This window comes from Poecilia reticulata, chromosome 8, assembly GCF_904066995.2.
Source record: "Poecilia reticulata chromosome 8, P_reticulata-male-v2, whole genome shotgun sequence".
Taxonomy (NCBI): Eukaryota; Metazoa; Chordata; class Actinopteri; order Cyprinodontiformes; family Poeciliidae; genus Poecilia; species Poecilia reticulata.
Genome location: NC_088837.1, coordinates 5,724,651 through 5,741,601, shown reverse-complemented (window position 1 = coordinate 5,741,601; position 16,951 = coordinate 5,724,651). Strand labels below are relative to the sequence as shown.

At 38.8% G+C, this 16,951-nt stretch overlaps 1 protein-coding gene across 3 annotated transcripts in view; it reads right to left on the bottom strand.

Annotated features, from left to right (window-relative positions):
* The window catches only part of ntn1b (netrin 1b), a 62,658-nt gene that overhangs the window by 44,013 nt on the left and 1,694 nt on the right, over window positions 1-16,951 (bottom strand). The window lies entirely within an intron of this gene.

Genomic DNA, 16,951 nt, shown 5'->3' with positions numbered 1-16,951 from the left:
GTTGCATGCAGGAACTATATGAATGTTAAGGCCAAGTACTTATGATTGAAATAAATAATGCAAAGAGCCAAATATTAACTAATCTTATGGCAGCCTCTATAAGAGCTCTCTGTTAAATCCCTGGATTTAACTATTAAAATATGTCAAAAAAGAAAAGTCTAAGAGTTTTTCACCCTTCATAAAGATACTAAAAGTGAAAGAGAGACTTTTTTGGATGCTGCAGTAAACAATCTGTCGTGTAACCTGCACAAGCCTAGGATATCTTCAAACAGCTTTCTGTTTAGGGGTGAACAGCTTGAGTTTTCATTCCTTATTTATCTGTTTAAATGCAATATGAAAAGAATTGACACCTTAATTGCCAAATGTATCATTTTTGATACAACTATTTCTCTTTCTCTTTTTTTCTTTTCCTTTTTAAAAAAAAATCTGCTGCATCCAGTAAATGTGTTGCATAAATATGCAATACACTTCTTAAATTAGTAAAAGCAGTGAATGGTTTTTGAATGTCATAAAAAGTTATTTTTATAGTGCTTAAAAAAATAGATGTTTTTAGTCATAACTGTTAAGTGAATGTAAAAGCCTGATGTATTAATTATGCTGCAAACAAATTTAGAATACAAGCCAATGAGTCAAAAATGGTTTCTTTTGTATGAAACACATCCAATACTTCATTTAAAATATATATATATTGGAATTTTTCACTAATTGCTTATATTATCATGCTTTAAATTGTTAAAGGTTTTTTTTTTTTTCAATAAAAATTTCATAAAACATGTCTATGCTAATGCTAAGAGCCTAATCAAAATAAATTTATAAAATCTTGTCACTTTTGTACCACACAAATTTGAATATAATCTCAAGCTCCATTAGCCGTTGATACAATAACAAAGACTTCCTATTCGGCCCGCAATGAATCTTGGACTGCAGAAGAAACACCAGACACTACCTTCAAGAAAAAGGGGGAAATATTTGTGGGTCGTATTTTTAGGGGCCTTCAAAATTGGACGGCCTTCGTCACTTTGCATTTCGAATGCGGCCTTCAAAGAATGCAACCCCTGAATTTGGACACACCCCCAAATTTAACCTCTGACTGTAGGGAAAAGTCTAGCAAAACATTAATGTTTAGGTTATATCAGCATGGTTTTATTTGGTTTTCACACACTTAGACAACACTGCGCTGCGTGTTGGAGGTGTTTCCCTTCTGCCACACACCTGACTTGAATAAGTGGGTGATTAAGAGGCTTGTGCCGCGCATGATGACTTGCAGAGGAGGTCATGCAGTCATTTGAAATGAGATGTTCTGGAACAGAGAAACGACTACAATGTGTAAGGCAGTGGTTCAAGTGAAACAATGGTTTAGATTAGTCAATAAACAATAAATCAATTAAATCATGTTTCTCTCTCTCTTTCCAAAAACTGGATGACAAACGTCTTCAGTCTGGTGTTTTGGTCTCAACCAGCCGTGTTTTGACAGACAGTTTTGTTTGATTCAGAATTTGTTTTATTATTTTATTCCATTGTTTTGTTTTATCTATTTTGGATATTTAAAATGTCTTCCAGTTCCAGTGTTAAATGTTCATTAGAATTTAAAGTTCATTCATATCTCACAATGTGTTCTTACATCATTATGGCATTACCATTAGGTTACTTGAAAATGGTCTCAAAACAACAATATTATCGTTTATCGCTATAACTTCAGGGGCAAATGATCATCTAGCAAAATCTGTTATGGTGACAGGTCTACCTTAGATGCATTTTTTTTTAAATGGAAAAACTAAAATTGTTTGAAGAAATTTCCCGAGTAGTGTCACTGAGGCCTGATCTGTGCACCAGTGCTAACAGACTGGAGAAGAGCCAGAAGGGTTTGAGATGCTGACTTTAAATTTGTCCTATCATCAAATTACACAAATTCTCATTTATTTGCCTGGATTCACTAAAGCCTATGTGCGCTGATGTTTTTGTGCCTCCAGCGTTTTCATCACGTTGCCTGCAGAAGCCTGCAGATCAGAGGTTGCTGCTCTCAGTGTAAGCTAACATGGTCTCCGTGCTCTAAGGTCATTCATTTCCCTGGCTGGCAGCCTAAACGGGAAGCAGATACTACATGTTATCACAGGCTCATTTTCCGGTGAAATTGACCTTCCCTCTCTGTGTAAACACACTCCACAAAACACACACACACGCGCGCCTGCGGATGCCTGGACGCTGAGGACAGCTTGACGTTGCCCGACTTTTACGACACATTTATGCGTCACCCCTGGGCTTTTTCGTCGTCTCAAATCTGTCCCGATCAGCAAGAGGAAGAAGGAAACTGCTTCCCACTGTTTCGGAAAGGGTTCACGTGAAGGAACCGCGAGCCATCTGCCCCACGGTAGCCATGGCGACCCGGGAAAGCGACGAGAGGAGGATGGAAACTGTCTACGCGGAGAGCAGGGATGAGAAGAGTTACAGCGGACCGGATGACATCTCGATACCTCATCTGAGGATGAGTCTGTCCTCCCGGTCAGACGTAGACGTCCACACACACACGCACACACGCAGAGAGAGAGAGAGTCAGGAAGGTGATGAATTCCCAACTCTTCCCGATTTCGAGCAGATGTGGAACCCCTAGGATATTTATTGTCGTTTTGGGAGCAATATGTGGTAGCCGGTGAGTTTTCCCCTCTGCTGTATCTATCCTGCTGGATATCCCCTCAAATCCAATAAGTGGTCTGTTGCTCGCTCGCTCTCTCTCCGAGAAAAATTGCACACTGGGGTGTGTGAGCGATGGAGACAGAGAACAGGAGGATGTAGAAATCCATTACGGGGAAACAGATCCACTTGGAGACACCCACGCAGACGTTATGTGGAGAAATAAATATGAAACGAGATCCAGCAACGCCATTTCCTACTTAAGGCTGTTGTCTTTGGTTTGAGTAAAAGTGCTCTGGAAAAGTTGCTTCTAATAAAAGGGTGAAGTTTGGCAACTGGACGTTGACAATATTGATATTTGCTGGAAAGTGAAGCAGCGGTCACATTTAATTTACATACAGTTTTGTTTTTTTGTGAGATAATGTTGGAACGCTTTTGGAAAAGAACAGTAAATTCCCCCTGCAAACTTAAGTTATTTTTGTTTTCCAGCACTTTGCAATAATACTCATAACCAGTGAGATTTTTCACATTTTGTTACTTTGCGACCACTATTTTTCATATGCTTGAGTGGGATATTATGTTCTGTGAAGAAAAAGGAAAAGCACTGATTAAAAAATGAAATGATTTTTAACATTTTCACAAGACAAAATTTAAGCGTTCCGTGGTTAGGAAGCGGACAATAGCACGAGGCATTCTGGGTAAATACAACTGAAACAAACACAAGAGTCTAGCGCTAGCAGGAAAAATGGATCACGATTTTTTTTTTTTTACCAAAATAATTCTACAACTGCTAAAATTTGACGCCACTCCATTTTTGTCTAAATTTCTGTGAAGAAGGAAGTTGCACTCACGTCTTGTTTTTGTGTTTTTTCCTCCAGTGTTTCTTGGTATGGCGCCACCACAGGCGAGGAGTGGAACAGGAGGGGGGAGGGTAGATTTTTTTGTGTGAAAATGTAACAAATGTTGCAATTTTGGTCCCCAATCGAACCAAGTCTACCAGACCATCAGGTCTGAAAACATCGTAAAAGTGTGAAGTCTTGCCAGTGAAACTCAATTGAATTTCTGGACTTTCCCCTGTAGTTAAGCTACTAAAAGGTTTACACTGCTTGAGGAGAAATTAACTCCTTCTAGTCTCTCTACTAATTTTTTTCTTCTACTGCTCTCCAATTATTTGTTGTCATTTCAACTGTCAACTTGATGTTTTCTCTTCGTATTTTTCTCTCCATTGAAGCTGATCTGGCGTTCTGTTGGTTGAGATGCCTTCCTGCAGGAAGACATCACAGATAATGCTGCCAATAACTAGACATTATCCCTCTTATTAACATTTTACTTTCACCTACATCAGCAGGAACACTGTGCATCTCCCCCGTCTTCTCAAACCACCCAGTCGGTCGCAGCAGATGGCCACTTGTACTGAGCCAGGTTCTGGTTCTGCTGGAGGTTTCTTCCTGTTGAAGGGGAGTTTTTTCTCTCCGCTGTCGCTACATGCATGCTCCGTATGAGGGATTGCTGTAAAGTCAGCAAATTTCTCCTGTCGCCACATGCTTGTTCCGGAGGAAGGAACAAGATGCAATCTGCTGGGTTTCTTTAAAGCTTTTTAAGCTAATTTGAATAATAAACTGAACTCAATGCGCAGTTTGGAAACTAGGATATAATAGAATGTATGTGCGATTGAAGTGAAGTTGCTTGTTTTTATAAAAGTGTTAGGAAAAAAAATCTGTTTGTGTGTTTCATATAAAAGAAATTAAGTTTTATTTGACCACAGCACCTTCCTTCACATGTCTGCTGCCTGTCAATTGACTATTTTTTTAAAATGTTTTTTTATAAAAATAGGTGATGCCAAAAAGCGATTTATTAAAAGTTATCAGAGTAAGCAGTGTCGAACACTACTGCATGCCACAATTTTCTGAATTTATTCATCTGGAATTCTGAAAACACTGGATAATTTGTCTACCAGTTATGTGACGGTTTGTGTTGTTCCACAGATTTCCAACCAAAACACATTACAGTTTCTGTTTGTAATGTGAGATCGTGCGAAATAACGGAAGGGACGTGAATAGCTTTGCGAGTCACTGTAACTGAATTGATTTCAGCACCGATCAGACCAGTTGTTGCCTTTGTTTTCTTGGTAAAAAAAAACAAAACCAAGGTGATTGTGTCGACAACTCAGCAGGAAAAGATGGCCCCTGCCAAAGCAGCTTAGCTTTGCTTCCACTGAAACACTTTTTACAGAGGGCTACGGAGGGGAAAGGGGGACACGGCGCTGCGGGTGAGTTGGGTAAGTGACACTGATGAAGCGTGTTGTGTGTGTGGGCGTGAAAGCGGTGTTGTCACTGAGACGGCTGTGTCGGGTGGCAGCACAGCAGGGGAGCTAGCCGGGGGTCTGAAGCTGAGCTGCGGAGCGTGTCACTCCCCTGATCCATTAATCATTCCCAGCCTGCCCTGCCTCAGTGGCTCAAAGAGGCCCCGAAAAGTGCACGCACTAGGTGGTCCCTATGCCACCCCTCGAGGCCCCAGTCGAGTCAGCCCCTTGTAGGCAGACGGTGGACACAAAGAGTCGAGCATCCACCCGTTCACGCCGACATGCGTTTGTTACAAGAGTGAGCAATTCTTCCCATTAGTGCAGCAGATAATTGAAATTTTTCTGGAAAATCTTTCGCATGCGGAAAAAGATCCTAACTGGACACAGATGTTCCTTGGAGCTTGCTTTAAAAAAAAAAAAAAAAAAGGTAGCTACTGAAAATTCAGAATTGGCACCATAGTCATCGAGGAATATTTATTTTTGCTCTGAAAGTGCACATATTTATCACAGTTGAATACCGAGCTAACGCTAAACCGCTAAACACATAAAACAAAACTGAAAGTTAACGCTAAAATGGCTAAAGACATTTTAAAAATTTGGTGGAACTGAACGTTAAATTATTAAACACATAAAAACATTTGCGGAAGCTAACGCGAAACCATTAAACATTAAAAAAATTTGTGAAAACTTATGCTAATCTCTAAACACAGAAAAAATATGTGCAGGAGCTAACGCCAAACTGCTAAATAAATTTTTAAAACTTGGAGAAGCTAACACTAAACTGCTAAACACGCAAATAAAGTTGCAGAAGCTAACGCTACGCCACTAAACATATAAAAATAATGCAGATGCTAACACTATACCACTTAACACGTCTAAAAAGATGGAGAAGCTAATGCTAAGCCGATAAACGCATTAAAAAAGGTATTTGAAGCTAAAGCTAAACTGCTAAACACATAACAAACTAGCGGAAGCTAATGCTCACCATTAAGACCACTGTGTCTAAGTCTGTCACACATCACCTTCTTCCAGTTGGCGACTGGTTTGAGACTCACAAACTACAGAGTACGCAGTGTCTGACTTTGCTACATATCATTACCTTACAGTCGTATGAATAGAATGACCAAAATCAAAAACACACAATGTGACATTCAAGCCATAGAAATGGGTAAAATTTTATGGCAGTGATTGGTTTAACGGGGGAGGTGTGCTGTGGTGGTGCAGGGATTAAGCACAACCCACATATGGAGGCCTTAGTCCTTGACGCAACCGTCGCAGGTTCGATTCTCGGCCTGGTGACCTATGCCGCATGTCTTCTCCTTCTCTTATTTCCTGTCAATTCACAATCAAATAAAGGCCACTAGAGCCAATAAAACCTTTGATCTGCAAGGCTCAAAAGGCTTGCAGATAGCAGCCATCTTGAAAAATGGCCATCATCATTAAGTAGCTAATGAGTAATATTAAAAACATACGACCTGATGAATGAGCATACAAACTTCTATGCTTGTATACAGACTTGAATAATTTCACAGCAATATGCTGCTGTACATGAACAAACAAAATAAAATGAAAAAAAAAAACTGAAGGGAAGTTATCCACTAATTGCACTGGAGAGGTTTTCTATTTAAACATTTAAAAATGGTTCTAATCTTTGCAAACCGGGTCTCACATCCCATGTTGGAGAATGTGTGGAAATGTAGAAGCAAATTATGCACATATATTCTCAGAGAGTCAAAAATTACACTTATTTTGGACAATGTACCTAAGACATTGTATCTTGGAAAACATAAAAAAATATGTTTTGAAGGAATATTTTAAACTTTTCGGCATTAAAACACTAAAATACATCAGAACCACAGTAGCGTGACACAAGCATTAAAACTGGAGCATGCTGATTGGTGACCTGATTTTTAATCAGTTTAAGGAAGCAAATAATGAAGTTCAGGATGTCACTGACAAATCACCAGTGCATACTTTATGCAGGCATAAATAACAAACTAATCAACAAAAATGTGCAAAAAGGATCTTCTCACAACACTCCAACAGCCCTCTAAATTGCCATCCTCCACTCAGCTGAACAAAAACGTTCAGTTTGCTCCATAAAGCCTGAACAAAACCTTTTTTTTTTGGCTCCAAACATCACGTCTGTCTTGAATTATGAGCTCAAGAAAACAAAATCCTCCAAACATGCAGCGTTTACCCAGAGGACACTGAACTACAGCGCAACATGGACTCCTTCTCCTCTTCCTCCCCCCTGCTTTCTTTCTCCTCATTTTTAGATGCCCCAAATGCATTTCTTTGTTTTATGGTCTGGGCCGTACACAGGAAAACCTCTTACCAAAGTCACCCGGGCTTATGTTGCAAGAAGCGTTGGAAGGGAACGCAACCAGAGCCAGATTCGGGAGCATTGTTCTCCTCTTGCAGTCGCTGGGGAGATCGTCGGTTTCAAAAGTGCAGCAGGTCCTGGTTTAACATGCGAACGGCATGCGTCACTGACATGCTATCAAAACTATGGAGGCTTTGCTTGAACTGATGACACAAGTGACGGAGAGACGAGCTGAAATGTGAGGCAGTAAAAGTAACGTCTGGCTTCACGCTGCGTTTCAACTGCAAAGCCCCGTCAGAGAACCGAAAAACAACTCCTGAAAAACTTTTACTTTCCGTGTTGGTATTCGGCGCGTTGCAGAGTCATTTGTAACCTTTGAACTTTTCCTGCGTTCTGCCTCACCGCGCTCCCAAACATCAGTGATTTCACTGGGATTCTGTGAGGAGGAAAAGGAAGTTGCACTAAAGTGTCAAGTGGAAGGAGAAGAGATCCAGGATTTTTGGGGGGTGTTTTTTTTTTTTTTTTGCGGCAATAAAAATCTAGAAAGTGTGGTGTGTTTTTATTCAGCGTGTTATCCTTAATAAAATTTAGTACAGCTAAGTCTGTCGCAATAAGTCAGTTAATCACATGATAAATTAAAATGAGCTCCGTAATTTCAGTTTGTACGACTGTTTATCTCTTGTCTCTCTTTTTCTACCAAAGGTAAGACAAAGGTCTTCAGTACAGTGATGTGGTCTCAACTAGACCATTTTTTGAAGGGTAATTTTGTTTAGAGAGACTAGAATTGTGTTTGTCACATAAAAGTCTAATAAAATATGTTTAATTTGTGACAGTGAATTGGTAAAATGTGAAAATGTTCATGTGAAAACTGAGTTTTCATTACAAATGGGCACAAAACTTTGCCAATATTCGGCTATTGTCAAAAAAGAAATGCAATTTCGCAATTACTGTGTCTCCATTAAATACAAAACTCAATTAAAACCCCTTTGTTTACACGTCAAGTTATTAAATAAGACGCCTCCAGCTACATCCTGTTGTCTTCTTCTCTGTGGTTTCTGCCAGTGGTAACATCCAGTTGTTGATCATGTGACTCGTGTTATGCGAAAAAAAGTGTTTCCTTTGCAGTTCTGAGAAATAAACCAATTTTGATTTTAAAAAACTACTTTTTATTGACAAGTTGTTTTTTTTAATCGGTGCATATCCATTAAGCAAATTTATTTTCAAAATGTCAAATTGCGTAATTCTTCAGTCAATGGAAACACTGGTAACTAATTTACTGCGCAGATCACTGTAAGTCAGACAAATCGCTTGCAAAAGGAGCGCGTTCCTATTTCCATTTCATATAGTTTTTTTTAATGAATTAACAATATAAAAAATCAAAACCTACCTGGAAACAGCTGACTACGTTTACCCAAAACCCACAACCATTTGTTGTTTTCTAAACTGAGCTGCAGCAAACCATGGCTCTGACGGCAAAGAAGAAGACACAAGAAGAGGAACCGAACCAAAACATGGCTTCTATTTCACGAACATCCATGAACTCACGCTATACGACGATCCCTCTCTTCCATCACACGGGCCGGTTGGTTCCGCTGAACCCTGAAACCAAACCCAGATGCGGAGAAGGGTCTCGCACGGCCCAACGTGGCGGGACGGAAAAGGCCTGGCGTGTGGTAGCGTTGTCACACGGTTGTCAGAGGCAAGAACAAGTTCGTAAACTACCGTGGCTTCCTCCTGCCCAACGTAATCAAGCTTTGACTGCTGAAGTTCTATTGTGAATCAAATGAAAGTTGAGTTTATGCAGTAACAGGATTTACGGATATGACATTGTTTTTAAAATACTTTCATAACAGAGTTTTACGTAACTGGTGCTGCAGGCTGGGGCGATTCTTCTACACCCTACACCAAACACAACCCAAAAACATTTCTGCAAAAAAAACAAAACAAAACAAAAAAACTGTACATCTGTGTTATATAACATATCAGAAACATTAAATGGGTTCTATTATGCGTCTTCCAGGCATGTAGTGCTGTTTCATAGCACGAGCAGGTCACTATGTTAACTTCAGTTGTTACAGAAATGTTATCTATATAAAATATGGCTTTAAAGAAATTTTACTTTTTGTAATTTGACGCCTTCCAATTGGGCATCTGTCTCTTTAAGAAGCTCCTGCTCTTTCTGAAACTCCACCTTCAGGAAGTCATCACAACATGGCTCCTCTATTAACCCTTTAGTACATGTTTTTACCAGCAATCCACTGAGAAGTAGCTCCTATAATGAGCTCAGTAGATGTGCTGTTCCACAAGGTGTTTGCTAATTGCTGCGGGCTAGTCTGGAGGCGACTGAGTGAGGGAGTTGCTGAGGAGAGGTCAGAAGCTTGGAAACTGCAATTCTGAGGAGCAGCTGCATCTCGAAGGCGATGCTGTTCAGCGTTTTGCGTATCTGAGTGACTGCTTCAGTTCCCTGACCTTTTGAGAAAACACACCTTATGATTTTATCAGAAATATCTCCTACAGGAAATGTGCTCTTATTGTTAAAGAACCTGCATTTTATGTCTAGTTTTAGGTTTTAAAATAAGAATAAAATGTTTTCTTCTTCTGTTAGGATTTTGATAACTGTGGAAAATGATGTATTTTATTTTTAAAAAGCCTAGTTTCCAACCTAATGACAAGAGAAATAGACTTAAAGAAATACCACTGGTACATTTGATATCGTTTTGTTGTGTAAATTCAAATCAATACAGCCGAAAACCACCTCATCACAGCCCAACAACTCTTTATGTAAAAACTGCCATGTTTCCATTAAGCAAATTTATTTTTCTTAACTTCAATTCCACAGTTAATGGAAACGCAGCAGACCTGCATTTCCTCCAACATTCGACAGTCGGAAAAGTCCGGAACGACTGGTTTAGAATTAAATTAATGTCAAAGTCTTCTGTTTTGAAAAAGCATTCCAGATCATTTATTATTTAAATTTCATGGTCTGTGTTTATATATTATGCAAGCAACAGTATTATAACAGGAAGCCTGACCTGGAGCCGAGCCCCAAACTGCATCTGATACAGTCTCACCCCACTGCAGCGGCCTCGCAGGTGGAATGGAAACGGAGATCTCTTAATAGATGCCAAAACATTTCTGTGCGTTTTTTTTTTGCCAGAGCACCAGATCTTTATGCTTCATCCGCCATTGTCTTAATGAAACTACAGAAGAATTAAAACTCACTTAGAACCAACAGCGAAGAGGAGACGCTTGTCAAGGTGGAGAAAGGAAAACGTCCTCGGAAACCGAACCAGCTGGAAACCGAACAAGTGCAAAATTACACGTGTGAGTGACTGAGGCTACCATTTTCATCTCGACTTAAAACCCCACTTGGCAGAACGAGGTTTCCCACAGTTTGCCTCACAGCCCATCAGTCATGCAGGGTGTGTGTGTGCGTGTGTGTTGGGGGTTTACTCTCAGGGGTCAGCGCTACACCAAGCATGGAGAGAATATGAAGCAGCTGCCAGGGACACGAGGGCCTGGCCTGTCACCATGTGGATGTTCTAGCTGCGCTCATGACTACAAATTATTATGAATCTCTGGCTGGATTTGATGTGAGCTCATTCATTTACATGTGTGCAGATACAAATTTGTGAATTTGTTGGCAAAGTGCACTGGGGCACGCAAGTTTGCAAAACGCAGACAGTCTTGAAAAGGGAGAACCTTAAAATAACAGAGAACATTACACTGGACGATTTTATATCGAGATCTATGGAGGGCCAGACGTGCCCAAATCAAATAAATAAATATTCATGGATGTCTTAATTTTAATTCAAATTGGAAGTAGATGTAATAAATCAATAAATTAGCAAATGAAAAATATTTTTACATAATTGATGTAAAATTCTAAAATTAAAACTTTCAGTATTTATTTACTTCATTGTTTCTTAATTTTAGTGATGTCTTTCAGTGAAATATTTTATTTACTCTTTGTGCCATTAAACAGGAATCTTATTGATTATACTCCACCAATAACCTCTAACAGTAAGGTTAGCCACATCTATTGGCTCACAGATACTGCAGAACTGGACTACTAAGAAATAGTAAAATATTAATTATAATTTTTTGTCATATTAAGGAATAAATATGTATTAGATGGATGTTAATGTACATTATTAGAGATTTATGTATCTATTGAAATATAGCACTTTTGGGCATAAAGATACAGAGCGTCAGGGAGTGTGCAGGACTAATTCTGCTACAGAGGTTCTCTTGAGTTGCTGCTTGAAGCAGCCAATCAGACGTGGATGGGGGTGACATTTTGAATTGATTCATCACGTGCTTCAGTCGAAGAACATTAATTAATTTATTAAATCATGAAATAATTATGTCTAATTTTTAAAATGAAATCAAGACATTTAGTTTAGGAACAAATAATTCAATATATATTTAACTAATTATTTCTATATTTATTTCCAGTTTTGATAAATTGCATTTACATTAACATAATTATTTCAAAAGTTATTTATTGTAAATTGGCACTAGTCACTCTCCATACAGATGTGTGTTTAATTTGGTACTCTTCACTCTCCATAATTTTTTTTTTTACTGACCTATTTATTGGATTGTGACAGAATCGTGGCCGTGTTGGTGTTTTACGTCTCTTTTTGTCTCCCCTTCCTGTCTTTCTGCTCTTCTTTATAGATGTCATAACTCTCTATGAAAGTTAACTTCATGCAGAATTTCCTCTCCAGATGCTTTGCAGCCTGCTGTCGCTTCAGGCACTTGAAAAATCTGTCCAAAACCAAATAGTTCCCCCATTTTACTTTCTGATTATAGTAATGTTATTCAGACACGTCGGCGGTGGGGAGACCTGTGCTGCCATTTGTCTTTATAGTCATGTTTTCTAGTCATGTGCCTCCAGCTGATAGGAATTCAAATATTCCTGCTGCCAACATAAATTTCTTTCTTTCTTTTCTTTCTCTTCTTTTTTTTTTTGGACGAAATAATGCCAGGCATGCACAGAGTCATGGGAACCTGACTTTGACTGACTTCCTCGATGCCTGCCACCAAGAAGTGAAACCAACTCTCCCATAACCAAAATCTTTTTCTTTCTCTTGCTCCAATATGACAATGGTCCAAAACAAAAGAAGACCAATTATTACTGCTGAGGAAGTCTGTAGAAACGACCCAAGGCACAAGTAAGCTAAGCTATCAGGGGGAACCCAAGGATTCTGTATTTGTTACACAGAAAATCGACCTCTAGATGTTGCATTTGTACTTAACCAAGAATGAGCCTGCTTTTAAATTTATTCAATAGTTTCTGAATTTGGAAGATTTTACTTTTTTAAATTATTTAAGATGTAAAATAATTAACAAAAGTACAAACTACATAACTATAAATCCTTTGATTTTCCAAGAACAGTCATAATTTATACAGCTGCAGTATGTAACTTTTATTTCAATTAAATAAAAAATGTTTTTTACATATTTGTTAAACTATCACCATGTCTTGACAGTATGAGACAGATAATCTGTGGAAAAAAAACGTATCCCCTCTACTTTCCTTCCTGTGCGACCAAAAACAACCAATCAGAGCCAAGAGGAGGGTCTTGGCGCATTCAATCAATGTCCTGTACATGCTGCTAATTGTGCTAATGAAGTAGAAACAACTTAACATTACAGGAAAACGGTTAATCCGCCTTCATTGGTGCTATGCTAACTAGCGTTAGCATTCACAGCAGGCTATGCAAAAAGGAGAGAAGTAGGAAGGGAGCGGTGCGCACATTGGCATGATTGACAGCGGTGAAACCCAGCCTGGCTCTGATTGGTTGTTTCCAGATAGCATTGGGAGAAAAGCTGGATTGTCTGTCTCACACCATACTGTCAAAATATACTGGCAGTTTGAACAAAAATAATACATACTGCAGCTTTAATGAAAGTCATTAAAGCTGGTTTTTGCTGCTTGTGTCTAATGTAGGCCCACATTTCATGCACAATATAACTGTTTGCAAATAAATCTACACTATAAAATTTGAGTTTTGGACGGTGTTAAGTATTGGCCATTAAAATTATTTGACATTAGTAGGCATAATGTTCAGTGATGGTTAACATTCCAGCAGAATTAGCTACGTTACTCTGTGAGTAGATCCAACCTAAACAGTTTGATTAGCTGTTGGTTCAGTTAAGAGCTGTTCTTGTTGGTTGTGTGCAGCTGATATATTCATATGCGATGTATTATGAATGAACTTATCATGTCAATAAAAGGTTAGGACTGTTGTGAGACTTGCAGTCGAGAAAGTTTAAGCTTTTGGGCAAAAATGTACATTTTTATAGTTGTAACTTGCTTAGCCGTTAGACCAAACTTGCTAGATGAGCTTCATTGGCAATGTAGCGTGGCTGCCAGAAGAAAAAAAAACAGGCTTATTAATGTTTCATGCTTTCATGAGGAAAAATATCTGGGTAATTAGTTTCAATTTAATTAATTTACCTGAGAAAGTAGCCTGCAGACAAAAATGTAATAAAACTTAAATGTTTATTTGGAAACACTGATTGAAATTTATATAGATGAAATGCATACAAGTGTTAGGTTCTAACAGTTTGTTTTAAACTATATACAATTAACTGACAACCAAATGAAGTTCGACTCTTCTTCTCAAATCTGTAAGGTTTTATTAAAGTGCTGCACGTATCCAAAATGACTGACCAATCTCATGTAACTGTTTACATACATCGCTCCCATGATTTTTAATGGCTTATCACATGAAGAAACATATTCTCATGTAATTTTGATTTAATTTCCTCTTTAATAGAAACACTGCAATTGCAAAATTGTGGCGGGGGAAGGGGGGGTTTTCAACGTTATCAGAATATAGACAAAGATTTGTGCACATTTGTCATGGAAGAGCAGTTTCTGCGAGTATAGATGGTACAGACGGTATAGACGACGTATGGATGGATGGAAGACATACAGAAAGAGTTGGTGAATTTCATTGCCTGCTTTAAAGGCTACTTTTTATTTTTTTGCTCTGGGCCCCATATAACCTTGCGCCGCCTCTGGTGTCGGAACACCCTTCCTATTATTTTCCCCCTGTCTGCCTCCTTTGCGGTTTTTATCTGATGACACCACTTGCACACACAGCGAGACGGCGAAGGGGAGGGGAAGCGGACGCCTCCCACCGACAGTGAGATGGATGCCGCAAGTGACACGCTTTTGTTTTTCTGAAATGCGCTCGCATGCGGGCGAAAGTCGGAGGCCAAAAAGGGAACAACTTGTTCACTTGTTCCGTTTGGTTGAGCAAACCATGGCAGTGGCAGGGGCTGGTTGCTTCTCCCCCGGCTCGCCCCACGGTGGCTCACAGAGGCCCGGGCCGTTGATGTAAGCCCCTGCTGCTCCGCTGGAAACAGGCATCACGGCGAAATAACACTCGGATTCAGATTACCTCACGCTTTGTTTCCCCTCTGTGAATAGTTTGCCACCTCTAAAGTGGCAGTTTGTGCTCTACGTGCCAGAAATGTCAATAAAACCGCCCTAATCGGCCCTGCGATCTGTAACAGCACCTGCTTATGGAAACACATCCCGCCCCAGCAGTTCATCTCTGCAGCTGCGACGTTTCCTTCCCATTAAAGTAGGAAATGTCGGCTGGTGCGCGTTTGGACAAGCCCGCTTCGCTGAAAACTCGTCCGGCCCTGTGCTTCCGGCTGAATCGTTCAGCTCGATTGTTGGCGATTGGGTTTTCACTGTTGGAAATATGTACTCTTTCAGGATGAAGTGGCTTTACACAGTTCTTTTCAACAAGCGTGAATTTATTTTTAAAACATTGATTCACTGGATATAAGGTACTTGAGCGTTCGATGAACAAAACTCGCCTATTTTCATTGCTTGTCTCAGTAAAGAGGAATTGTTTTTTTTATTTGTCTCACTACCATTTAAAGACCACAGCATATTAACATAATGGTAACACTTAAATATCCCACTGTACACAATGACAACTGGCTTTTAGTGGGGAAATGTTTGCCTTTAAGCTAACCGAAAGCATTAGCGGTAATGCTAAAGTTAAACTTGATAGCAAGCAAAGCTTCCAAACATTGGAGCCGTCTTCGCCGATTGTGTCTGATCTTAGTATTTTGTTGAAATGTAACTGATATCTACACCTGTCACAATAAGTAATAAATCAATTCACTGCGTGATAAATTAAATCAAGCTAAATAATTTCCATTTGTACAATTTATCGTTTTTCTCTTTTCTGTCTCTTTTTCTAAGTGGATGATAAAAGTCGTCAGTCTGGTGCTTCGGTCTCAACTAGTCCCTTTTTCTGAAGAGCAATTCATAATCGATTTTATTTGTTGCTTCTGTTGTTTAGTTTATTTATTTTTGATATTGAAAATGTCTTCCAGTTTCAGAGTCAAATGTTCAGTAGAATTTAAAACTTACTGATCGTTGACAATGTGTCCTTGCACTATTATGCCATTACTTGAAAATGGTCTCAAAACAACAATATCATTTATTGAAATAACATGTAGGACGATTTATCCTCCAGCAAAATTTTATATCATGACCGGCGTATTGTTAACATACATTTTTAAAACTGGTTGATATTTAGCATATTCATTGAAGTATCTTTTAATTGTCATATAGGAAGCCGTGAGCCAAAAAACTTGACTAAAACGAAACCTAAACAGGTTTCACTAATTTGGCTTTTAACTGCATGGTTTCATCCTTCCTTTTTCCCCGTTTTCTCAGGAAACTCCTCCACTTTTCCTGTCTTAAATCTTTGGAATTATTCAGCATAAATAAATATTAGTTGCTGCTATTTTAAAGTTGAGTTTGTGGTTATGAAAAAAAAAGTTTCAAACAATCACAGTCATGGTAAAAAAAAAGAAAGAAGAGTACACCATCTTTTAAGTGCAGGGTGTTAGATTTGGATGACCCCTACGGAAATCTGTTTCCATGCACAGCCTTTCCTGTTTTATGCACTGTGCTGAAGATAAGACGGCATTAAAAGGTACAATAAAATTTGAGAAATGTTGAATATACACTATCAAACTAAAGAGATATAGGATAGCAATACATTCGTCTATTTTTTTTTTATTAAAAAAAAGAACATTTATGACTGGAAAAGAATTGAAGTCACTAATTCAGCAAGAAAGCAGGGTTTTGTTCACTTTGATAACAAATCTCAGGCAAGATGGCGAAAAATATGCAAATATAAATACTGGGGGGCGGGATGGCCTTGGATTTCATTCATATTCTGATATTTTGCCCAGGAATGGCTTCAGGTTTAGCAACGCGCCTGACTCAGACATCGTTCAGATTTATCAGCAAGAAAATATCAATTAACAATAAAAAAAAACTTTTCTTTTTTTAACAACGGTCGATGAAACCGGAGGGCTTAATGAACGGAACAATAAAGATGCTGTCAATCGTGATTTTCCAGCCCATAAGGACGCAGCAGAGATTTCATGTTGTGACAGAGCGGATTCTCTGCATCCATTAAACTTGTGCGTAATCATGACAGCAGCAGTAGGGGGAGAAAAAAAAACAGAGAAACTGACAGCAACATGTAATAGGTTATCAAAGGTGATTTTAAATTAGGAAATGTCCCGATAAATACTCTCATCCGAGGGTAAATGTACTTAAATTAAATATAAGTCCGCATATACTCCCTCAAAGTTTACGTCAATGTTGTCAGAATTGAATTATTTAATTTGAGGAA